At 41.0% G+C, this 25932-nt stretch overlaps 1 protein-coding gene across 4 annotated transcripts in view; it reads right to left on the bottom strand.

The window, feature by feature from the left end:
* Positions 1-20168, bottom strand: part of sipa1l1 (signal-induced proliferation-associated 1 like 1) — a 75186-nt gene extending 55018 nt beyond the window's left edge. Inside the window, exons 1-2 of one of the 4 annotated variants that reach the window (XM_054618241.1) lie at positions 19907-20168; positions 19561-19661 (exon numbers count right to left, since the gene is read on the bottom strand). The gene's annotated coding sequence lies outside the window, so the exon portion shown is untranslated. Of the gene's footprint in view, positions 1-11825; positions 11971-19560; positions 19662-19906 lie in introns of those variants that run through there. The other 3 variants (XM_054618244.1, XM_054618242.1, XM_054618243.1) reach the window with 3 other exon arrangements.
* Positions 20169-25932: the final 5764 nt, after the last annotated feature.

The following is a 25932-nucleotide window of genomic DNA, read 5'->3' on the forward strand; positions in this document are numbered from 1 at the left end:
CAGTCAGCTACTGATGGCCATGGTTCCTCCTGGTTTAGGGTCAAATCCTTATTGTGAACCACACGGGAAACAGCAAATAATCCAAAGGGATTAGATCCCACTGTTTCTACATTTGTGCAGGACAGTTCAGCTGCAGATTAATAGTAGTATTCAGGGCACCTCGACAATGAACCTTAGCACCCATGTTCATTCTAATGAAGGAACAAGTCACCCAGTGCAATGGGGTGGCTCCTTTGTGTATTTTTAATAGTTTCTGACAGCAATGGCGGTTCACGGCACAAAGTGATAAACTGTATTTGACTATTAGTATACATTTTAAGATCCTAAAGTGAATGTTTCATGGAGGCTGACTTTGACTTTAAGCATTTAAAAAATACAATAACAATACACAATGGCAAATCTTTGAGGTGTGTGTAAATGTAAGACACAATAGTTGTAAAACGTTCATTGTTTATATCCGTAAGTGGCTCAGTTTCTTTACCCAGAAAGAAATCAATAGACTTTAGCACAAATCTTTTTTAGGGCTACATTTTGCACTTTAGGATCCTACTTTATGCCATTATTTAAACAAACCAGTCTCTTCCAAAGCACGCTCATAGGGGGCTCTGAGGAACAAAAGATGGATGACATGAGGGACTGGAAATAACCTTCCTCACAAAGACACGCTTTTTCCTCTCTTGGTCTAATCATGGTGACTAATGAAAGCATGTGCCTCTTGCAATATAGACAAGGGAGAATTATGTTCCTCACTATTGGCTTGTGTATTCTTTCACAAAGAACTCCATGTGAATGAGAGTCAACCAAAATATGCCTGCAAAAAAAAAAAAAAAAAAAACACCATACCAATCCATTTCAACATTACAGGGGTGAGTCAATAAAGAGTTGGGTGCGACGTCATCCAGACTGGAGAAGCGTACCTTATAAAGCCCCATGCAGGTGTTTGGGATAGCTAGAACTTGCAGAAACTCAAATTCTCTGTGGATTCCATTTTAAATCCATTTGAAAACCACCGCGAGCCAGCATAAGCAGCTTTGTTCCTCTGCCACCTATCCCCACTTTATTCCCCCATTCTAAACCTATCTTTATTGTTGCCACAGCTCTCTATCAAGTCTCAGCTGCCTGCTTTTCACATTCCTCAGTCATGGGGACATAAGCTTCAGTTTTCCTCTCCCACACTCTTCAGCCCTTCAGAAAAACAGGGATACATGCTGGCAGAGCCGCTGTATCAAATCTATTTGTCGGTTAAACCTTCTTCAGAGCGGAGCCTGGATTAGGCCTGCTGCTGCTGCTATTCAGAGAAACCTGGCGTGCCTTGTTTGCTTGCACTGAGGGCCAGTGAGCTTTGACGGGCCAAGCTATTCGCAAAGGTCTTGATTTGCCAGGAGGACTTCACCCAACGACCACAGAAGCCTCAGATTTACTATCATCATGGTTATAGTGATTAGAAGTGTATGGTTATGACTACTTACTTGTGAAAGTCTGTGCAACATGTGTAATTATGTGCAATTTTCCACATTCAACACACTTATAGCCTATTGAGAGTATTAATGTCAATCAAGAGTATTGAGGAGTTTAAGAACCCCAGCGGCAACATGGTTGCTTTTTAAGCCAAGTATCACTGCCATCAAGCCAAAAAAGACGAGTAGAATTAGGAACAGAGAGAAGGAAGAAAAGGAAGGAAAAGAAAAGAAAAGAAAAAGGAGAAAGTCTGTGTGTGTCTGAAGAAGCCTGGGAATCATCTGTGAGCAGAGGGGAATTGACAAAATGTGGCAACGAAGAAAAGCATGACCAAAGTAGCAGATCCTCTGGTATGACTGTAAATCAGACCAGAGCTGAAGTCTGCAAGCTAGGGACGGGGAGAGAGAGGGAGAGAGGAAGGTGAGGTAAAGAGAGGAAGAATGGAAAGTGTTATCCAGGAAAACTGACTAACTCTGACAAAAAAAAACAGGGTTAAGGTCCAAGGAGAGTGCTAAAGATAGTAATATAAAAAAGATAAAGTGAGACAGAAAAGAATGTTAAAGTAGAAGAAAAGAGTCCAAAATTGAGTTCACCAGTTCAACTGGAAAAAAACTATCCATTCTCTCCACTTTCCCCTCTTCGACACTTCATAGTGAGCACACATATCAAAGATTCAGGTAGCCAAAAAAGTGTGTGTATCTGCGTCTCTAAAAACCACTCACCCCTTGATATGGAGTTGGAGCAGCATTAATATTTAATCCTCGGTGTCAAAGCTGCACCTTAGAACATTTGAACGTTTCGGCACCTCTGTCTCAACAGAACCTAGCAAAGTACAAGCCTCAGCAGTTATCTCAATAGTACGTGTAGGTCTGTGTGGTGTCTGTTGGGAACCACTGGTGTGGTAAAACCTTAATAATGAAAGCTATAAATCACAGCTACCGTATCCCAAGCCACAAAGCTCATAAAACTCCAGCCCACAACAGCCCGACAACAAAAACAAGCTGTTTTCTTGAGGTTCTTCTCTCAATCTTTTATTCTCTTTACAAGTGTTCACACAATAAACAACAGCAGGGGTAGACATGGCACAGCCAATTCACCATAAACGCTCTTGGCTCTTGTTACACCCCACTACATTTCTCCTGGGACTTTGAGAAATATCTCTAAAAACTAAGAAACGGAAAAAAAGATCAGTGAAGGTATGGGATGAGGACTGCGTATTGACTTTATAAAGGTTTGCTTTGAATGTACGACGAATGTATACAGAAGTGGTCACTTACTACATCAACTCCTGTGTAGATAATGGGATCGCCACCAAACAAGGAAAGATATATATGCAACTACTAACCCTTGAGTACCTGTTCATCATCCAATTGAAAAAGAATAACCAAGGATGAATGACGTGGAGCAGCTACTCAAAAACAACAATGCAAGGAGGGCATGGCGTGGAGTAAAGACAATGGTTTGCGTGAACTCACAGTGGACCGACCTCTGCAAAAACAGTGATCTAAATTGCTTTTTTTTAGTAAGTAATGAGACTGATAGATCCTCCTAAATCGAGCCCAGGGGTAACTAGAGAGAGGATGGCCCGCTTATATGCGAAAACTTTGGAGGAAGTGCAGATAAATACTAGTAAAAACCGATGGGAATACGCTACAGAAGTGCTGTGAGCAGTTAAGCTCGATATACACTCAACTCTTGGAGGCATAACTGGACTTGTAAATACTTCCAAGGTTGAAAGTGTCTAAAATAAGACAAATCCCTCAGAATTAAATGTTCTAAGACCGATCTAAGAACTTTAAATTAAGAAATTATGAAATCTTTTGAGCAAATTCTTTTATCTTGCGTAAAAACTGAAACCAATGGTCAGATGCGATTTTCATATATAGAAAAGAGAAGTACGGAGTATTCAACAGTAACATTTCTGAATCAAGTTTACAGACACCTGGAAACCCCATCATCTCATGTGCTCATACTGTTTGCCGATTTCCAATCTTCCTTTAATACTGTCCCGGCAGATCTTTTGACAGTGAAGCTGGGGAGCATGGCCGTAAATCATTCCCTCATATAAAAGGATGTAAAACTTTATCATCGGTCATCAGCATTCAGATTGGGGTACCAAAAGGTTTTGTCCCGACACCTCTGCTTTTCATACTGTATACCATTGACTGTGTTAGCCATCAGGACAATTGTACAATGATAAAATCTTAAGATGACAGAGCTCTAATAGGCCTTTAAACTGGCGAAGAGATCAGTAACCGACAAAAAACAAATGAAATGGTCATTGATTTTAGGGAGAAACTCCTCTCCCTCCCCAGTAATCATGAATTACACAACCATTAAAAGTGGAGAGGAGTACAAATGCTTGGGCACTGTTATTGATAGCAAGCTGAAATGGAATGTTGTTTTCAGTTCATTAAAGTTAATTGTAACATTTTGGTCTCCTAAAAAATGTCTTATTCTGTTGTACTTAGCTCCAGCCTCTTATGTCACTTGTAGCTGTGAAAAACCAAGATGGCACTCCAAAAACAACTGGATGACTACATGGTGATTATGTTATTATGTTCACTTCTCAAAACACAGTCTATGTGGGCAATAAAGGTTTCATTCGTAGTAGTCATAGCTAGCTAATACATTTTTTATTTTCCACTGTACAAATAACCACATAGATTATTGTTGTTAAATGATATTAATACAGGTGATTTTCTCCAACAAAAGTCATATGCGCCTGTTTCTTAACAATATGATCTGATTTCTATAATACAACTCTGAATCAAATGCAGTATTAATAATTTCATATGTCTGCAGGTGTGTTATTTCATAGGACTTAAAAGTCAGGAGGCAATGACACACACACACATACGCGTTGGAAGGAAGAAAATATCCTAAACATGACACAGGAAAGTTCCAGCTGTAACATCAAAGTAAAGAAGCGGAGCGGAGAGGCAAGTGTACGTACGCTAATGCTTTTAATCCTGACATCTAAAGACACAAGCCCAGTACTTAGCAGTAAGCCTGGTGTTTTGTTCTTGCTCTTCTCTTTATTGTGTTGACAGTCTAAATCATCTCAAAACACCAGACAGAGTCCCAGGTAGCATCATTAACAGGCATAGCCAAAACAATGTCTGACAAGTAATGTGGGCAAGTAAACCAATCAAAGTTACAAGGCAGAGCGTTCAACTGTAAATAAAAGGCATAATTAAATCCCTGTGTCTTGACAAACAGAAAGGTATCCCTTTGATTGGCTGTGTAGTTCTACCTTTACATTCTTGGAAGTCAGTAGCTAAACAAGACAAAAGCAGAGATCCACTAGAATGAATTCAAGCCAAACCCACAATGTTCAGCACAATATATATTACATATTTTGTAATATTGTTGTGCGATTAACTAAAAAGGTGTTTCTTTTAGTAACTCTTCACAACCATATCACACTTCAGTTTGGGCAAATATTCAGATTTTTCTTTTCTCATTCTGAACTGTAGAAACAGACACTAGATACTGGATCTAGCTATAGTTTACTAAACCATGCATGTACCATGAGACTTAACACCAGTGATACCAAACCTTCTTAATGTGCACCTGTTTTTTGTTGACATTTTTATTTTAAATAAACTTTATGGCAGCTGATTTAAAAAGGTAATTTAATCACTAATCAGTAACAATCAATGGTGGGGGGATGTAACAATGTGTGTACGTCTCTAAGAGGCCTATGGTTGGAGGCCAATGAGGTGTAAAATCTGCACTTGTATTGATCAGGTCTAAACCAGCTGAGAGGCCATCGGCCGATTGACAAGGGCATGTTTAATGGCCGTGAGAAACGGTGTGCAGGGGTTCCTGGGTAATCGCCAATTTAAGGGATGGAAGGAGGATAGGACTGCAGACAGCAAGCCCTGTGACACTTTGACAGATGTGAGGCTTTGCACCTCCCAAAGGGGGGGACAGAGAAAAGGCCTTGGAATAAAAGGCTTACTGCTAAGCTTTCTGTGCAGTGCCCTCAGCCCCGCAGCCCACAACCAAAGAAAGGGTCAAGCCGTTGCTTGACTACAGGCATCTGGGGCTTTTCCTGGCAAAACAAAAACAATTAAGTGCGGGGGCTGGCTCTTCTTGAGGTCCACCTTTCCCTTGAATGTATCACTCTTAAACTTCTACTGCTGTACTAGTATTTATCTCCACCCTCTGAATTCCCCCCCCGTACAAATCAAATGTCTTAACACTCCTTCTTTTTCGTCTTCCACATATCTTCCTTCCCCTGCCTATCTTTACCCCGCCGCCTCATTTCTACTCAGTCCTGTTGCTATCCATGTATCTCTATGTCATTTTTGTGGCCATCTCACTATCTCGCCCAGTCTCCCGCTGTGCCCCACCTCCTCCATTTATCCCACCCAGTTGAGGGCTAAAACAGAGCTGCAGGAACTGCTTTAGGTGCAGGAATACAGTGCCAAAAGGCTCCAACCTTCTCCCATTAGATCATGTCAAAGGGGCCAAAAATGGTTGAGGTCCAGAGAGGCTGGATTGGGGAAAACCAACAGAAGTTCCTGTCGGGTGTTTGCAGGCAGCGCTTAACAGATTGTTGCAACACGGTTTCATCCATCCATCAATCACTTGAGGCCTGTCTGTGTGGTCCCATTTTTTTTTCTCTTGTATATAGCGTGCTTATCACCACATTCCAGTGAGCTGTATTGCCATTGAAATAACAGAAATGTGATAATAAACTGGCAACTTTGTAAATCTTCATATTTTCCCTTTTACATTCTCATCAATACAACAGGCACACCAGCAAAATATATATATATATATATATATATATATAATATATATATATATATATATAAAAACTCAAACCTTTTCACTGAACAGGCCCGACAAACATCAAGAGCTGACCCTCTTGATTTGGACATTTACACAAATTGCAAAAAATTGCTATTCGACACCAATAGATCACAGCCGACGGTGCTGCTGACATTCCTTTCAGGGGTTATAGTCCAGTAGTGACCGATGTGTATCGGGGAGCTTGACTGTCCACCTGTGTTTGTTCACAACAAACGTCTATTAAATGGTAAATACGAGTTTGTCTGTGTTTCTAGCTCTAATGCCACATCAGAGACACAGAGTCCAAGTTAAAGCACAGACGCCTCTTCCTTTAATTACAGAGGTCTGAGAGAGCACGATGATGAGCTTTTAATGATAGTAACTGTGATACAGGCTTTTTAAATAGAGCGTGCACGGTGACAGGCCTCTTCCTGGAAGACACCTGCAGCATATTATTCAGTGCTTTTTCAAGGTTTATGTTACTTGCGGAGTGTGCCAAATCAAACACACCAGCCGCCTGGGGAAATGAATGGTAACGGAGTATCCACAGAGGTTCCTGTCCACAATCACTGTGTAACACATTTCCAACGCAAGGGGAGAAGATAGTACTAACTACAGTAAGCTGCCTTTTTCTACAACACATGATGAAAGGTTATTTCTTTCTTGGTGCATTGCTCCACTGCAAAGTCTCTCTATAGGGATAAGAAAGTGCAACAGGAAGAAGCTTAAATGTAAAAAAAGAAAAAAAAAAAAAAAAAGAGAAATGGCTTCTAATTACCGTTGTTAGAACCCTGCATTATCATTACACTCCAAGGTTTCTGACAACACAACAACCGTGCTGCCATGGCAACACAGTGCCGGAAGAGAGGATGTCCGTGCCGCCGTTTCATGTTTTGCCCATTTAAAATTTGCCTCTGATCCGCACGGACTACATGTGATGCGTCTTTTCAGGGTCAATCCGTTCACTGACCCGGACACTAATCCTGAACCCACTCTGACGGGGCGCAGGTGGACTCATCAGTCAGCCTGGCTGGCACCACTTCGCCCATGGGTTGAACAACACAGCACAGCTGGGTTCATCTGATGTTATGTAATGCAGCACCACCCCCGCAGGCCTTGTTCACACTACCCCTCTCCTCCTACTCCGCCTCCCACTAGTGCACCATTGGCCGTTTCGCAGGCTGAGGTGCATTGTGATACAAGAGTGCTCCAGCTCTGACACAACCTGTGGGGATGTTTGTGGAGGATTCAGCTTTAGAAATAAAAATGTAATAAATGATGTGAAGACCATGCATTGACTAACAGCTTATTGTGTTCATGTTTTCCCTACAACATTTGTTTTTCCAGTTCAATCAACTGAATAAAACATCAAAAGGTAGTCATATACTTCATTCAGTGCGGGTTTAACACTTTAGCTGCTATAAATTCCTAAAATGGACGATTAGATTCCAGGGTTGTATCCATCATTGATCCTTCCTGTGATTCTGCCTTTACTTCTTGGACACAAATTTTGTTACTAAGCAATACTTGCCAAAAGTGGAATAGCACCCGTTGCCTGGCAACATTAGCTTATTGAATCTCATATCAGGAAGCACTGAGAACCCAGTGGTGCTTTGAGCTACAACCCTCTGGATACTCCTTTCATGTCGGGTGCAGATTGTGACGTCCAAGTACAATCATGCTATTCAAGTCATCCGATATCCCATTAAATCTCTACACCTGGCCTCTCGCAATCATTGATATAATCCAACACACGGCCACAAACCTGTCACATAGGAATTCATGAAGCAATAACACACCCCCCCGACTGTTCTCTTACTCACTGACTGCAAAGTAGAAGCGCAACAAAAAAGACCATTTTCTTTCAAACCAGCATGTCAGTGATGAGACCATAAAATACAGAAAACAAGAGAGGCAGGCTGAAGTGAGTCCCTTCATTTCGACCTCTCCTCAACCATGCCCCCCCACCCCCACCCCACCAAGGGCTTTATGAGATGTTAAAGGGCTTCGGGCAGTCTCGTTATTAAAAACAACCCTGTGGGCCCACTTTACTTCCAAACTGGCCTGATGTCATTAGATTGAACCGCTAAGGCAGTCAACTCTCCTCCCATGCGCCAGTTACTTCTTAATGATATACAGCTTGCTTAAGCTCACACGTCTCACATCCATAAACCAGTGATCAAGCCTTCCTCCTCTCAGCTGCAGAGACCCAGCGGAAGCATTAGCTAGAAGTTGTCAGAACGCCACTGGAATGGATCAAAGCTCCGTGCGGTAAAATCGCCTCCGATGACCCTTCAAAAGCACTACAACGCCATAGAGCGGCCCGCTCAATTTGAGTGACGGGGTAACGAGGCGGCGACAGATGCAGAGGAAACCGTTGTGGGGGGGGGGCCATCACTTTCTCCAGGAGTCAAGACTGGTGGTTTTTTCTCTGCTGACAGCAGGTAACTGGCAGGCAAGAAAAATATGGATTTGTAAACATTGGGATATTATAAAAATGCACTTTGACACTTTTATAAAAAGGGGCTGCAACTAACAATTAGTTTCATCATCAATTAATGTCATTAATTAATTATGAACTGCCAACAGTGAAAATGTTCCCATCATCATTTCTTAAAGCCCAAGATGACATTTATATTGCTCCTTTATGAAGCAGCTGAAACTCACATTTAAGGCACCAGAGAATGTTTGAGATTTTGGCTTGAAAAAACATCTGATATGATAAATCAGTTATCAAAATAGTTATGTTTCTATTGACCTGTAAATGAATCGACTTATCGTTGCAACTCTTTTAATCTATAAAGACAGAAATCAAGACACTAAAATACAGGCCATCTTAACTCTGCCAGTCTGCGATAGAAAATGAAAGCGCAAATAATGTTTTCTATCAGTTTACAAGTTTTTTGTACCTTTTTTTCCCCTGAATTTAAAGCTCTAGCTGTTCTACGATTTGCATTTACCTTTATTTCAACATGACTTATTATTTATGGGTCAATATTTTTTTGACAGCGCCAACAGTCAACCCCTCCAATATCATTGCAATATCCGTTTCCAGGTATTTGGTCAAATTGATGGTGATACTTGATTTTCACCATCCCTGAGCAGAAGTTCAGAGAGAGGTTAGGATCGCATCCCCTGACTGACACCAGCAACAAAGGCCATTGGAGCCGGATCCCCATACCCCAGTGTTTGTAGCCCAACACGTTCCAATCCTGCTTGTCCCAATAATCATTAACCCGTTCAACCCTGAGTAAATATTTTAAGAACCTCTGTAAACTAGAAGGTAAATACACACCTCAGATGTGGGGGAGGTAAAAACCAATACATACGCAGTGTGAGGAGGGGGGAGGTTCGGGCACTGTGGCATGCAGATTTCATTGTTCGTTATCAGGTTGAGCTTGGATGAAGTTGAAAAGAATGAGGTCATCCCTATTGTGTACACACAGCATTCTCACACATTCTGCAGCATGCAACTGAACACCCAGCTAAAAGCACGATGGGATGAACCGACAGAAAGGTCGATGCACATTACCAAACATTTGGTCCGTAAAGCCACGAGACTGAAATCTATTAAAGCAAACAATGGAAACTCAACTCTGGTTCTCAAGGCCATCACCTTACATGCCAAAGCACTTTCTTGGATGTGCACAGTGAGCAGAGAGGTTGCAGTGAGCACTGAGGATCATGACAGGCCACTTTCCTGTTTTGGTTTCTGCTTCCACCACCTGCAAGCCAGATGTTTAAGTCTGGGCACTGTGACCTAAATTTTCTGGTTTAAAAAAATAAAATAATCATCTGCAGGCCAACTTGAGTCGTATCTTCTAGCCTAGTTTATTTTTTGTAGAATAAGCACTGGAAAAACTGATGAATCAATTTGTTGATTAACAGAAAATGAATCAATAACTTCACCGATCTATTATTTCTTGAAGTTATCTGTCAATCAAAATGCCAACATGAGTCGAAACCTAACTTTCTGAAAAGTTGTGATGATCTGCTTTTGTTTGACCTAGCTGTAAATGAAATGCCTTTGAGTTTTGAACCTTTGGTCGGACAAACGCACAACATGAAGCCTAAACTATGAAGGTTATTTTACAGTAGTTTCAGACATTTTGTACAACTCAATTTTTTCTACAAATGAAAGTAACTCAAATGAAACTAAATAACAAAACAAAGTCCAGTCCTGCAACATATCCCAACAAGTGTCAGTGAGGAATTCCCTGCTATCAGCAGTATCTCTGGCTTTGTGTCAGTACATGGATCTGCAAAGCAGGGACACGGTTGAGGGTTCATCCAAAAGCTGCTGCTCTCAGTACATCAGGATGGATTTATGTGTTTACCTCTCCTGGCAGATCCAAGACCTCCTTGGAGCCAAAACCCAGGCAAGATGACTTTGATTACGAGGATGCACCAGAGCTCTTTTTCTCTTTGGCACAATGTCCGAGTGCTGGAGCCTTATTTTCTTAATTAAGTGTCATCTAGGAAAATTCACTCAATGTGCCTAATTTGTCCTTCAATCGTTACCAAATTAATCTTTTGTAAGAGCAGTCTTTAATCCAGACTTCATGCCATTTTGTACCATAATACTTTTAAGCCAGTGTGTTGTCACATAAATCGTAGATTGACTGTTTACTGAACTGGATACTTCAACACAAACACTAGCATGAACGCACTTCTAACCGTCAAACAGAAAGAGACTCTGGAAATCAATCAGCACAAGAGTCACTGTTAGCAAAATAGCAACAAGAAACATCCATAAAACCATTTGCTGCTGACTCTGTTCAAGGTCGTAGGAGGCTGAAGCCTTTACTATACTCTCAGGAAATATTCAAAGCCTGCTGTAGTAAATTAAAAGCACAATTCATACTGGGATAAAATAGAATACAACTTGACACAGTCTCGATTAGGCATCTTAGCTTAATCAGTTTTTGATATTAAACTCTTAATAAATAATAACTTAGAAACTATAACTTTAATTTTGATCGTGGCTTATTCAGTCATAAATATTAAAGAGATTTCAAACTGCTTTAGAAACTTAACCCTCGTCAGATCACTAATCTATAACAAGACAACAATGATCAACTATGGTGACTAAAGCTGTTGTCAGCAATCGGTTTTCTGTGTTTTTATTATGATTGAGTACAACATGACATCTATGCCTTAAACGTGTGTTCCAGTGTCTTAACATGAGGCTGCCGCATTACCAGACACAACAACATGGCCACAAGATTATCTGTTTGGTTTCCTGAGGCTCAGTGGGTGAGTATAGCCAAGGAAGGGAACTCAAACTGACAGTGTAATCACAGAGACTGTCAATTACAGCACACTTAATGAATCAATTTCAATGATGTGAAACCACTATAAAGCCTTTTCACTTAAAAGCCAGATTTCTCTCTCTGAACCACTTCTTCACGCTTTGGCGAATCTGCAAATCTCGGTATGACACAGAAGAAGACAACATTCCCCATATCTTCTTCTTCATCACGTAAAAAGGCAGCTGCTTTTCAACTTTTTGATAGATTTATTTTTGGCATGCAGCACTTGATCATAAAAAGGAAACTTACTGTCAACAGATGACAGCTTTCCCAACTTCAAGTGGTAACAGTTTCCTTTAGATCAGAGAGGCGACTCCATCCAGCAGTTGACGAACAATGACCAGGATACGTCTTCCTTTCATCCTGTGCCTACTTGTGTGACTGTCGTCAGAAGGTTTCCCTACAGCGACATGAGAAAAGCAAGGGTTTGTAAAGGAAATCGTACAATTTATAAAAGTACAGAGCCAGCCTGTTAAATATCTAAACATTTGTCAGATTCTAACTATTAATTTATTTTAATAATAGTAAAACCTCCAGACTAAATTGCAATGTCTGATTATACCAATCATGCATGAATGTAGCATATATAAATAAATCAGTTATTCAAGTGGATGATCATATTTTTTGGAGCACACTCCTCCATTTTCAATGATAGGAAGACAGTAGTGCACACAAAGTCTATAGTATTATATAGAGTCTGTTGCATTCATCAATCTTTTACATAGTCAGAGTCTACACTACATGCAGAACCCAGAAAATGCTATTTCCCAAACTGAAATTCAGGCATTATGTAATACAATTAACCATGCTCTTATTTCTTTTTTATCTGAGTAATTCAGGCAACAAATTAAGTGGATGTCTAATGCCGTCAGAATGCTTGGATGCCAACACAGTCCCATGAGGATGGGTCAAATGTTCCGGGGGCATATGAGTGATAAAAATTTGCTTTGTTCCTTGGGTAACTGGATTGTTCTGGACAGCGTGTCAGCCAGTGCAAAATTATAACAAGTTATAAATAATAACCACCACTCTCCCAGGGTAGTCTGTGTAAATGCATCACCAGCAGGCTTGTTGAAAATAATAAAATCTTTCATTGCATCCCACAACACCCATGTTACATTTACATTCAGAGATGATGGAATAGCTCAAAAATATCTTGCAAATCACAAGATGTCGGCCTCGGCCTAAATTATTTCAGTTAAAAGGTCCTCTAATCATCAAAAAGGCCGACAAGCATGCCAGGAAAAGAGATGGCATATAGATATGGGGGAGAAAAACCTTGTGTGCTTCAGACGTGAATAAAATCACAGTACATCTCTGAGAGAAAAAACTAATCCTGTCCGAACAGGGCTTTAATGGCTAAAATGTCTAATTACAGCGCCTCTACAGGTAAAACCTTGATAAAAGTGCCTCGACTCCTACTAGAATGTTCTTGCAAAATCGCAAAACATTCTTCATTATCTTTCATCTCATCTGCAATAATCTTCACTCACTATTTTCCAATCAAAAAATTAATACCTCCATAAATTACCATACGTTTTGCACACTAAAGGGCATTTCTGTTAAACTTTGATAGTGTGATCGTTTGGTTTCAGATTTAGCTCATTTCATCGGCCTGGATTCAGCGTGCAATGTGATGGACACTACTTGACATTGTTGCCATGGTTTCAGCTGTTAAAGTTTATACTCACTGAGGATGCTTATTTAGATTTTGTGTCTTCGGACCAATATTTGACCCTTGTTAACCGATAATTAACCAATAACCAACAAGATTTGTGCTTTGCATGCTGGGGTGCTGTGGTTGAAGTGCCTAACAAGCCACAAAGCTGCAACGATAACAATGCACAAACAGGTTGAATCCATTCAGACTCAGTCTCCAGTACGCACCCGTCCAGGAGAGTGGTCGTGTCTAGATGGTTACCCATAAGTTGCAAAAACCTGCAAAGACTCTTGAGGCACGCTTCCAGAAGAGACATCCAAACCCTTACCTTTAATGTCAATGCCTAATCCTAACCATCTCACGAGAGGTTTGCAACTTGTGGCTACCTTTTAGACACGACCCGGGAGAGTTAGCAGCCATTGTAGTGGACACACAAAGCCACTCACACCCTGCATCAATAAAAACAGCTGCGAGGCTGTCAGCTGCGTGTCTGCCTGGCATACATTTACTCTGTCAGGGTTTACGCCAAACTATTGCAAGTGTGAGGTCAGCAGTAACATTATAGAATTAGCTGAAGCTACCAAATATCAATTCTATGCGAGTCAAAAAGACCAAATTGTATAAGAAATTCCACCTGGTTCCCAAAATGGCACAGGTGACACAGCAACAATTAACAAATCCAATAGAAAAAGCCCTTCTGTCAGTGATACCAGCCCAGGCAGCCAACAGCAGCAACATCCTTTTAGTCATCCAGAAAGACAGGGATTTGAGAGCTCTGTCTGCTTGTAAACAGATGGCAAGGCAGTTGGTGGGAATTTCGGCAATGTTTGGGGATAAGATTTACAGTTCTTGTACACAGTCGCATCATTGCGGTGTCATCATGGTGTCTACGGGAGGAAAATATCCTGAGACAACCATTCATTACACACACAAATCCATTTTTGATGCAGATTAAGGAACACATGTTCCACCTGCACCAGAATGTTCAAACCAGACGGTTGTAACGTTGTGACCCTTCTCCCAGTTCTGCAAACAATTTGCAACGGATCACAAATAAATCACAGAATCACACTCACTGTATAAAAATACCTTCGCAGAGTTGTTGACAGCTTTTAACAACAGTTGTATGATTCCCGTCGCAGTGATGGTGCAGCCGATTAGATTTTCTTTTTGTTTTTTTATTAAATAAAAAGTTAACCCATCAACGATTTTCTTTTTGTTTTTTTATTAAATAAAAAGTTAACCCATCAACGTACACTTTACTAGCATGTAAGAGCATCTTAGAGATTAAGAAGAGCAGCATGTACAGCTTGAAGGGCAAGAAGAACAACGTTATAACGATCCTACATTTATTCAATGGCATAGTATTCCAATATGTATTATATACGTTTGCTGTGCTGTGTCAGACCTGTGGTACATTATATCCCAGGAGCCTAATCACAGAGAGAATATGTGTTGAATCTACCGCATTAATATCAAAAAACATTTTTTTATCCTAAAAGGGGTTAAAAGACGGCCACATGAAGGTAAAAACCAAGGTCAACATTGAATAAGATAAATTGAGAGGTAATAAAAACGTGGGTTCTGCCTTGGTTAAAAAAAATAAACTTCAAAAAGGTGAAGCTATATCAATCTGCTGTTCTCGGGCAATGGGTTTCCAATGTGTGTATGTCCTAAATAAGCTTTAATAGACTAGAGGGAGGGTGTATGTTTTGGATAGAAACTTGGAGCCATCTTGGTTAACTTGTATCAACAGTATCGTCAGGACTCGTATTGGCAGATACACACAGTTGAGGTGTCGGAATCCGTATCAGAAAAGTTGTACCGCTGCTTCTGTTGTTCATAGTCTTTCCATCTTTGCAAAAGTTTAGGCTTTAACTGGTGATAAGGGTCCGCCCCGGCTGGTGCTACTGTAAAAAAAATGAGGATCGCTAGCTTAGCTAATGCTGACAGTATTTAAGCACGGTTCTGATAATATCCAGGCTGTCAGGCTGCTCTTTCTCCCTCGGGGCTCTCCATCTGTACAGTATGTTCCTTCTGTTTACTTCTGCATGGATTAGCCTGCTTAGTCATTGTTTCATGATGTTTTTATAGATTTGTTGCTCATCTGTCACAACTGAAATCTGGGCTTTTTTTTCATGTAATCCACTCTGCTTTCACAGGCTATAATCCAATTTTACTGTCCTAATTAAGAAGTTTTTTCATCAGACAAAGAGGAGACATTTGAAAAAAAAAAAGAAAAGATAAAGGGATCCAATTCAAGGAAGATTTAGCTTTTAAGTCCCCTCACCTCAGGTGGAACAGCTAAAATTAACTGGTGCTTCTTGTGCCCTCTCTTTCCTTCCCTGGCTGCTATGAAAGGCCCTGACACAGCCGATGAAAGCCTCAACAGGGTTCCCGATTTATCCTTTGCAAAAGACTATGGATCAAAAGAGATATGCAATTTCACATATCAGAGAAAACGCCACAATGGCTGTTAGTTGAGTGAAAACAATATGCTGGCTTGCACTTCAAAAGTGCCAGAGCACACAGACCTATGCTTTCTAACAACGCTGCACTAGGGTCTTCCAGAACAAAATATTGAAAAATACTTTCTGGATTCTGAAATCTTATCAAAATAACCAGGCATGCCCAACTATCAAGTTCACCTGGCTGTGTTACCATTCTAGACAGGTGGCTCTATGAAATGTAAATGCACAGCCAGAAATGAGATTCTTAATGGTGAAACAGATGGTTCGTCTTGATAATATTTAGAGGTTGGCACAGATGGGATATTTATCATTATCGGTGGAATTGGGCTCCGATAGCGGCTGATGTGCTACGCAGCCGCCACCAGGTAGGCAGGGACCTACATCATCGTTTTAATGGCTCCATACACTTGGGACTTTATAAACAAGAAATCTTTTTTTTTTAGAAAGCAATTCTCCACAAACTTTTCCACGCATTATTTTATCTAGAAATAGGCCTTTGCAGTCGTATGAACAGCTGATTTTGCTTTGATCTGATCCGTTTTCAGTATATTTCTCCCCACAAAAGTTTTTTCTCCAATATATATATATATATATTTATGCAACACTGTGAGCTCATTGTCAACAATGCAAGACAGGCAGACAGGTAGGAAAAGAAATCCTTCAACTGTCACTTTAACTTACTTAACAGTTTAACGTTCTCTCTAACAAATAGTTCAGCCACTTAATTATCCATTTATGAAACTAAATCACACACACTTTATTCCAACAAAGTAATCCATCAAATCATACTTCATGATGTTCTCTTACTAGTAAAAAAAAAATGATGAGTTACAAAAACTGGTTTATTATAAAACAGCATATCCAAAAGTGTAAAGCAGGTCATAAAACACAGCTATCGGCTTTTTCCTGCATTTGAGAAGCCACTATGGGTCTACTTTTAGTAATGTTTGTAGGATAGTAGTTTAATAAGTTTCATAAGCCAACTTTCATTACACATTCATAGTGCAACTCAATATTTTCACTCAAGGGAAAGACCCCAAAAATGGTGTGTTTTCCACTTTAATTGGGAAAAAATAACCAATAGGGCATTTACAAAGACAGCTAAGTTGATGTCCTTTTAAATGAACTCATTAGCATCAGAGTTATGAGTTTGCAGCTTTCTATTCTGTTTTTTAAGGCCGGCCTCAGAGCAAGAACCTCACAAGTAAATGCATTTCTATCATCCTGTTTGCAGCATCAGCCTTCACTACAAGCAACCACCAATTTGTTCACAGGAGAGTCGCAACTTGAGAGAGGAACTTGTTGATCCATAACAACAGAACGCTGACTCTCCCTTCCATCACAATACCTTTTCATCATGTATCTGCCCACTGTCAGACCATACAAATATACAATGTCCTGTTTGTTATGTGAATTGTGCTTAGAATGGTCAGAACTAATTGGCTGGCGTAGCATTCATGAGGCATCCGGGAGTGATTCTGCTTTTGAAACACTTTTGAAATAGGTGTCCTTATTTTCAGGTTGAAGTTAAAAGAAAACTCTGCATTGTATTTGAGCAATAGGGCCACCTTTGAATTTTCTATTTGGGGAAAACCCTAATCAACCAGGGCTTGGTAGTTTTATTAAATCATTCTGCCCCGCAGTGTGATCTATTCACTGTTATTAAGTATTTCTTGATCTGGTATTTCTCATGAGACAGCCCACTCTAAGAACCTTACACAGAGTTAACTTACATTCCAATCTCCAGCATGCAGGGAGACAGAGAAGAAGGGGAGGGAGACAGAAACACAGGGAAGGGAAAGGAGAAATTAAAACCAGCGAAAGGGAGGGGGATAAGGAGAAAGACCGAACGATAGATAATGTGAGGAATCTTGACAGAAATGATGAGAATGTCAGAGTCTTGACATGCTTTCCATAACAGGAAGGAAGCAAGACGACACTGTCGGCTGGCAGAAGGGAGGAGGAAAGGGTGGGAGGTGGAGAGTAAAGAAGCAGCGACAGAGTGGGAGGACAAGGCAGAGATGATAGAAAGTAGCCACCTAGCCGGATAAGGTAAGGGGGCATGGCGAGGCTAGCGTGGGAGACCGTAAACAGGTATGACCCCTATTTTCAGCTTATTTCCGCACAATGCATTGCATGTAGACAGCGAGGGTGCAAGCAGCCCGGCTTTGAGATTGAAACGTCCTCTTTTTCCCGGACTTTGCATTTGCCAGATTTCTTCTCTGTGCATGCTGCCAAAAGCCTTTCCTGTTCCAGATAGGCCTAGGCTACACATGAGACGGTTTTTGAAAGGCTGACCACATCCAAGATCACAGTGTGTCTGATACAAATTCAAAGCTAAATATTTTTGCTTGCAAGCACCAACTAAGGCCCTGGGAAAAATCTTCTTTTGAAAGTCCCAATAAGAGGCCCTACTGTGTTTACCCTGGAGAGCGTTGAAGCCCTTCCAAGGACAAGGTTTCAGCTAACTCCAGGAACACCTACAGAGAGGTTTCAGCTGCTCTACATCCCAAAAGCCCTTTCATAATCATTTAGCTGCTCATCAGCAACCCTGACAACTTTTCCCTTTCCCTTTCCTCTTCCATCTTCCCTTTAAATCGGCAGACACGTGTCTTACGAAACATGTGTGCGCCTCCACCTACACACCCAATTCCAATAGCCTACTTAATATCATAAATGAAACACAGCCTCCAGATCTGCTCAGCCTTGGTATTCACAAGCACCACCAAGGGGGGGGGCTGATTGAATGAGAGATGTTCGACTGCAGTGCTAACACAGGAGAGTTTTGGAGGTGGTGGGGTGGGTTCGACACAGCAGCCGCAGTTGCCAAAAGCAAAGCGGACAAAGCAGTTGAAATGCTGTCTCAGAGATGATGCTGCTGTTGTGTTTCAAGTTGAGAATCTGACCCGCCCCGGCCACCCGGTGAATAGAGATGAGATCTCTCTGACGTGTCCATTTAGGACTTGTCAAAGGAGGAAGCAATGTGTTTTTCTCTGTGTGTGTGTGTGTGTGTGTGTGTGTGTGTGTGTGTGTGTGTGTGTGTGTAAGCCCCCTGGGAGGCTGGAGCTGGTAGCCTGGGGACGGACTCCACAGGTTGAGATGGCAGCAATAACAGAAGACAGGGTAGCTGCAGGAGGGGTGGAGAGGGGGTACTTACAATAAGAATCCCTCTTACGGGTATCATTAGGGCAGAGGAGAGCTCAGACACATGGACAAACAAACTTGCATATAATCCAATGATATAGTGAGTACTTTAACCCAAAACATTACCGAGTTTAACTCAAAGAGTAAAGCTTGTTTATTTTGTGGCCGTGGCCTTTATGGCATTTTCATCACTTAAATGTAGCACTGTTACATCACTATTCAAATCTGAGTAGTCTACATAGACGGCCATTTTGATTAATGAGAATGTGTTTTGGCAGAGCACTAGGGTACAAATGATGCCTTAAGTTGATACTTGATTTCCTGCAAGTTCCCCTAGGCAAGTGCATTGTTTTTCTTCTTCAAAAGATTATGCATAATGAATAACATTTTAATAACCTAGAAGTCTGGTATGCAGAGGAACAATCCATAAAACTTTCCCTGCAACAAAAAAAAAAAAAAAAAAACACTGAAGGATTTTTTGGGGGGGGAATCCCTGCAAAATGTCCAAACAATCCCATGCAAAAGGACAGCAATGCAATGACAACACATTGCACTGCAACAATCATGACTTTGCACGAAGAGCTGGACAGAGAAGAGCACAAGTGTCGTCGTTCACGAGTGAAAAGATGGGACAGCGAGGTTGAGATGGAACAGGAAACCCGCAGGAACGACAGCAGCAAGCCATCCCCATTACACAAACAACAATTACCTTTATCTGATGGCCATTCTGCAGAGTTTCCTGTTTCTTTAAGAGCCACGGTGTCTACTATTCAAACTGTGGGGTGTCTAGTGGAGAGGCATCGATGGTTGCTGGAGAAAAAAAAGACTTGTTTAGCTAACGACGTGGTCGGTGCACGAGCTGGTTAAAAACACACATCAGCTAGAAAATAAGGCGGCGCGCTCGCTCAACTTTTTTTAAGTGTAGTTTTTTTTTACTGGTACGTTTTATTCGCACAGTGAACCATTCACAACCCGCCTGTTAACCTCAAACTAACGGTGTGGTGGTCGCCGGTGTGTCGGTCGGAGGACACACCGGGAGAGGAGAGCGCCCTCACCTTTAATAACGTCCACCTTGCCGGCGTGTCGGAGAGGAGAAATAACGCTCCCGCTGCTCAGTCACCGGCACGCACACGCACGGTACACCGTCAGGGCCGGTACAGATAAAAGGAACCGACATTGAAGACGTAGCAGGGGGAAAAAAACAAAAAAAAAAAACCACCTCTGAATCTCTCCCGGTTCCGTGCCTGTTGTTGTCCGCGCACTCTGCCGACCGCCTCCCGGTTTGTTCAAATCAGAAGTTCATCCAAAGTTGCAGCGGTTCGCTCCGCCTTCGCGACGACGATGAGGTCACCGCCTCTCAAACTATGGGTTCAACTCTCGCGATACGAGTCGGAGCCGTCCCGTAAGTACGCGGCGCAGTCTCGCGAGAGTCTCGACGAAGGAGAGCACACGGGCAAATAGCTGGTGGAAAGGATGGGAGAGAGGGAGAGCGTTGCTCTGGCAACAGAGTCGCATAGGCTTTTTCAGCGAGGGCTTTTTCTCCTCGAGCAACTGGTGCTTGTGTGGCAGGTTTGGGTGTTGATGAAGACTGCGCATGATGAAACTCCGCTAGCTGCCATTGCATCATCTATTGCAGTTTGCATCCAGGTTATAGCAAAATAACTGGACAGCCATCAGAAGCGACTTGACAAGATAACGCTGACATCATAATAAGACACAGTTATATTGTGTTGCAGCCCATGTAACTGCAGAGTTTAGAAACATCCAATATTGAGCTTAAATGTTCATTCTTGACCTTGGAAACAGGAGTTTGACCAAAAAAAAAAGATGTCCAACAAGTTTCATTATTCACTCACATTTTTTTCCCTGTTTTGGTTTGCACCAACTCCACAAAGTGTATGTTACTTTAGCTGCCAGATGTTTGAATGCTTTATCGGCTGCTTGCTAACCTTCACTGCCATTTGATGCTGTGGATGTACCGCACAGTGGGCGAATTACAATTCACTCACTGTGGGTGGAAATGTCACAAACAACTTATTTAAAAAGTCTTAATGAATGGCGGTTAGGGATGGACAACAACAATGACGCATGTAATGCATGCATGTGAAAAGACTGATAATAACTTCAATGCTTTAAGCCCACCGTTGCAAATTCCACCTGCTTGCTTTCCTCACATGCATTAATTATGTCAGCATTATATTTTAATTATATAAGAGAATTAACACTGCCCTAATTAAAGCAGATCAGCAGGTACCAACACACAAGGAGTGGGTGAATAGTATTGGAGTCACAGGAATTCGTCTTGCTCTCCCACATAATCACCTGCGAATAGTTACAACCTTGTTATCTGTCCGTCTTTTCTTCTATATAATTATTCATTTTAATCCTAGTGAAGGTTGTTCATATTCTCATCTTCATTCACTCACTCTCTCCACATTTACCTCTGCTTTCCTTTCATTTCCACTTTCCACTTGTGCATCCATTATTCTAAAATGTCATCGAGGATTACATAACAATCTAATAAAGACAAAGGAAAAGAGATTACCGCCATTAAAACCTCTCTATTCCTGTAGCTCTGTGGTTCCTCACACTACCCACCCCATTCTGTCAAGGGGCGGATATTTGTGTGGGTGGTTTGAATTGTTCTCTGGTGAAAAACTGCTCCCCCAGGATTAGCTCAAGTAGTTTAATTGGGTTTAAATTCAGTGTGGTTTTAAAGCGTAGAGAAGAAACGTCACCAACGATAAATGACAGAGAAAATGTAATGTTTGTTATGCCAATAAAATAATGGTAAAATAATGTCAACTTCATAACACTTTATTCATCTAGTGGTGGAATAATGAGGTTTATACTGCCTGAGAAGTGTCCTTTGTCTTAAATCTGTTTTTATTTATGAGAACAATATAATAGGATCTCTCTTAACACCCTCAACTTCTACTACTTCATTATTAGATTAAAACATGAATGGCACATTGATCCACCATTCATAAGACAAGCCCCTGTTCAGAGCAGAGGCAGACTAACCTCTTAAAATATGTGTGTGTGTGTGTGTGTGTGTGTGTGTGTGTGTGCGTGCGTGCGTGCGTGCGTGTGTGTGTGTGTGCGCGCGTGTGTTTGTCCTTCCTTGTGTTTGCTAATGATGTAACAAACACTTCACCAGCTGCTGACATTTCTTACTCTCAAAACTCACTATCTAGTTCATTATCCCTTAGTGTTAAACTAAAATTAAAAGACTGTGAAGGGAAGAAACACCTTAGCTATGAACCTATTTTATTCAACCAACTAATGTATATACTATATTAGTACATACAGTACTATATGTACTAATCTTTAGAGATGCACCAATCCAACTTATTGTTGAATCTGACACCTTAAACTAAGGTATTTTCTGATGCAGAGTACCGATTCAATACAATACTGATAATGGAAACCCTGAATTTTAAAATAAAATGGACCAAAAAAAAATCATATTTAATGTCTCTGGGTCATGTTATGGTCGATACTCCATCAGCTTATTGTCAGTATAAGTCCTGTATCGACTCCGAATACTATGGTGCATCCCTACCAATCTTCATAGTATACTTTTATATTTCTTTGGCAGTTTGTGCACAACATACAAATGTACTTTACTATTTTTGACCATCAGGAAATTATAAAAGATACAAATCTGGTAATCAACCTCAATTCAAACTTGAAAATGTATCGATGAAATAGCCTCCATTTCCATTGTATTGTCCATTCAAAATGTAACTTTTTCAGTGTGAATGTATGGTATACTGCATAAAAAAATGTGTGTTACAGTTTCTATGTAGATTGGAATTGGGACACAGGTCTTATTAAGTCAAAAACTGTGTTCCAGTTCCATACTAATCACATACTGTATGTACTATAAATTGTATTGTATCATGTTTGTTTCATTAGAATGCAATCAAACACTAACCATGTCCCAATTTGGAACAACATATGAATCGCAATGTCTTTTTCCTAATATACTGTTTTGCAGTCAGTATCAAAAAACACAACTTTTCTGTTTTGTACGGTATAAGATACAGTATGTGTCCTGATGGGCATCAATGAAACTGTGACTTTTTTTTCTATAGCCAATTAGACATTAACAAAGAGGAAGCCAAAGGTTTCTCCAAAGAACCTTATATTCTTATTCATTTCTTGTTTGTGTCTTTGTTAGGTTTTCCAGAATCTTCCTGGAGCTGTTAAACCAACGTGTTTTGAATATTTTGTAATTGGGAGTAGCTCATCCATTTACTTTGCGCAATGCAAAACAGCATATGTCAGTGTCTTTTCAACTAATTGTTACTTGAATATACTTTTACAACTTTGACATATTACATACTTAAAACTTCCTTTGTCTGAAGTAATTGCCAAAAAAACTATAATGTTCCCACTTGTGGAGGCCCTTAATTTCATGAGTTACAGGGCCTGTCTTTGCACTACACTTTGGCCTGTACCTCTACTTTTATCTTTGATGTTCTCTCTTGGCGGTATGACAGACTGATCTGTGCAGAAAGAAGGAATCTTAACGAGGGAGGGTGTTTTTTGAAGCTCAGTCTTTGACCCCTACTATTATGGCATGCATTTTACATCACAGCATCAAACATTATGCTATCATATCTGATGGGGACTCTGCAGCAGCCGACTACATTACATCTGAGATATATTAAGATGTCAAGTAGTGAAGACAGACGTGGGGCGACCACCTATAGGATACATGACCGCTGTAACCTAGAGAGGGAGAGCGGTGGAATTCCTGGCTCTGTTGCCCCTGGAAGCAGCGGAATGAAAAGAATGGGCCCCATTCACAAAGTTCCACTCAAGCGGCGCCCCTGCAATAATAGAGATTGACATGAAGAAAGGCGACAAGTTGTTTTCTCATACACTGGCTCTTTTGTCCCCTTTACTAAGAGGCATTATGGAGACAGTGTGCTCTTAAAATAGACAGAATTTGATGCGCTTGTTTTTCGTAAGTGGAGACCGCGGTGCCTTGATTGGAGTGTGTGTGCAATTAGTGTTTTGTTGTACATCGTTATTGTGAGAATAAACTGGCAGGCTTTATTCGCTAGGCTGAGGGATTGGTAGACATTTTAGGATGGACAGGAGAACAGCAACTGATGTTCAGTCAAATCACTATAAAGTAAATGCTCAGAGATGGACAACTTTTGCATCCTGTTAAAGACTTTTTAGCAAAGGGGATACTCTATGCACCACGCATGCCTAAAAGATATCATCAAATGCTATATGCTAAATTTCCTATATCTTAGCATAGTGTGTTTTTATGCTAACAATTGTTAATTAGCACTACAAATAAAGGAAACGTCATTATTCTTTCAGGTTTTTCATCATAAACGTATTGGACGAGATTCAGATTTGACCTGATGATAGCACAAGATGAAACGATGGACGGATGATTGGTTGAAGGTGACTCATTATCATAACAACTATAGATGTTTTTTTTCTTACCCGTCTAATTGATTGGTCAGACGTACTCGGTTTGAAGCACTTAGAGCTCGACAAATAGACCACTTCATTGAACATGTCAGCCAAGATGAATGCAAGTTGCTAAAACAAACATAGCAAAGACAAGACTAAGGAACTGTAACTCATCAATTATTTACTATGTGTTTAGTTTATGGGTGCAGCTTCAACTGTATGCAAGAAGCCTATTGAATCTGTTGAATAGAATTCAGCAATTCATCAATAGAGAGGCAGACTTGTACCTTTATCCACAGTTGTTTTTTGTTTTTTATTTTTATTTTTTGTTAATGAAATGTAGCTGGTATATTTCCTATGCAGCTAAAGCAACTTTGTGGAAGTCTTTCTCCACAGTTCACATTTCCAGTTTTTCTTTGGCAACGACGACAGACAGGCCTGTCTCATGGGAATGTGAGTTATGTGCATGCTCCATGCAAACTCCATTACCATATATGTATTACTTATTAGGAGACTTATATATTAAAGAAAGTGCACTGCTAGAGATGACTATGTATATATATAGATACATTTCTATATACATTGTTATCCATCTCTGAATTTGGAAAAGACACAGGTGGTTTCTCAGAGGACTAACATCCAAGCTGCCTGTCAAAAGCTGCGCTGCACTATGATCCTCGCGATCCCAGGCTCCCTTTGTAGAGTGCAGGAACTCTTTTAAGATATGTTTGAAAAGGCAGAAGCATAGACAGAATTCAAATTCAAAATACCCCCCATTTGGCACTGTATGCGCACACACGCACACACACACACCTCCCCACGAAGAGCTCTGGAGCAATGTGACTCACGCTGGTGTGAAAACACAGCGGCGAGGTGGGTGGATGACATCACAGCACCCAGCACTGGAGTTGGACCCCGTTCAAGCATGCACATAAGGGCACGTACACACACACCTATCCGTATACATATATATATATATGTACACACACTCCTCATCTGCCGCCTCCCAATCGCACCATCCGCCCCCACTACACGTGGACACAAACGTTGAACATTTCTTCACCAGAAATAACGTTGGTTGTCCTGAGGAGACATTGGAGTTGTTATGTTTTTGATTGCAGACTTCATATGATAGAGTTGGGGGTGGAGGGTCGTGGGAAGGGCCTAGCCAATGGTTGGCCAGGATACGGACACGCTCTGATTGGATTTGGGGGCGTTTTTGAACAAAATAGATATTAGAAAGGAGAAGGTACCGTTCAACCCAGATTGCATAAATCTCCACCAATCTCTTCTTGTCTGTGTGTACGTGTGTGCATTCAGTATATGTTCACCCCCTGATGCTCGGGCCCGGCTCCAGCTTCAGTGATGATAGCACAAGTAGAAAGGAAGTGTGATTAATTGTCACACAGAAAACCCCCCTCATAAATACTGCATGCAAACGCACATGCTCAGTGTTTCTAACGCAATTGAAAGGAAGGAGGCAGGTTTCAAGCTTGATCTGTGAGACAACTTGCTGATGCAGTGATTCACCAACAAAACCACATTTCACCATGCTTCCGACGAGCTCTCTGTCTTCCTTGGCTGATTAAAAATAGATGAAAACACGCTGGAGTCATGCAAACATGGTCACTTTAGA

Source organism: Anoplopoma fimbria, chromosome 18 (genome assembly GCF_027596085.1).
Source record: "Anoplopoma fimbria isolate UVic2021 breed Golden Eagle Sablefish chromosome 18, Afim_UVic_2022, whole genome shotgun sequence".
Taxonomy (NCBI): domain Eukaryota; kingdom Metazoa; phylum Chordata; class Actinopteri; order Perciformes; family Anoplopomatidae; genus Anoplopoma; species Anoplopoma fimbria.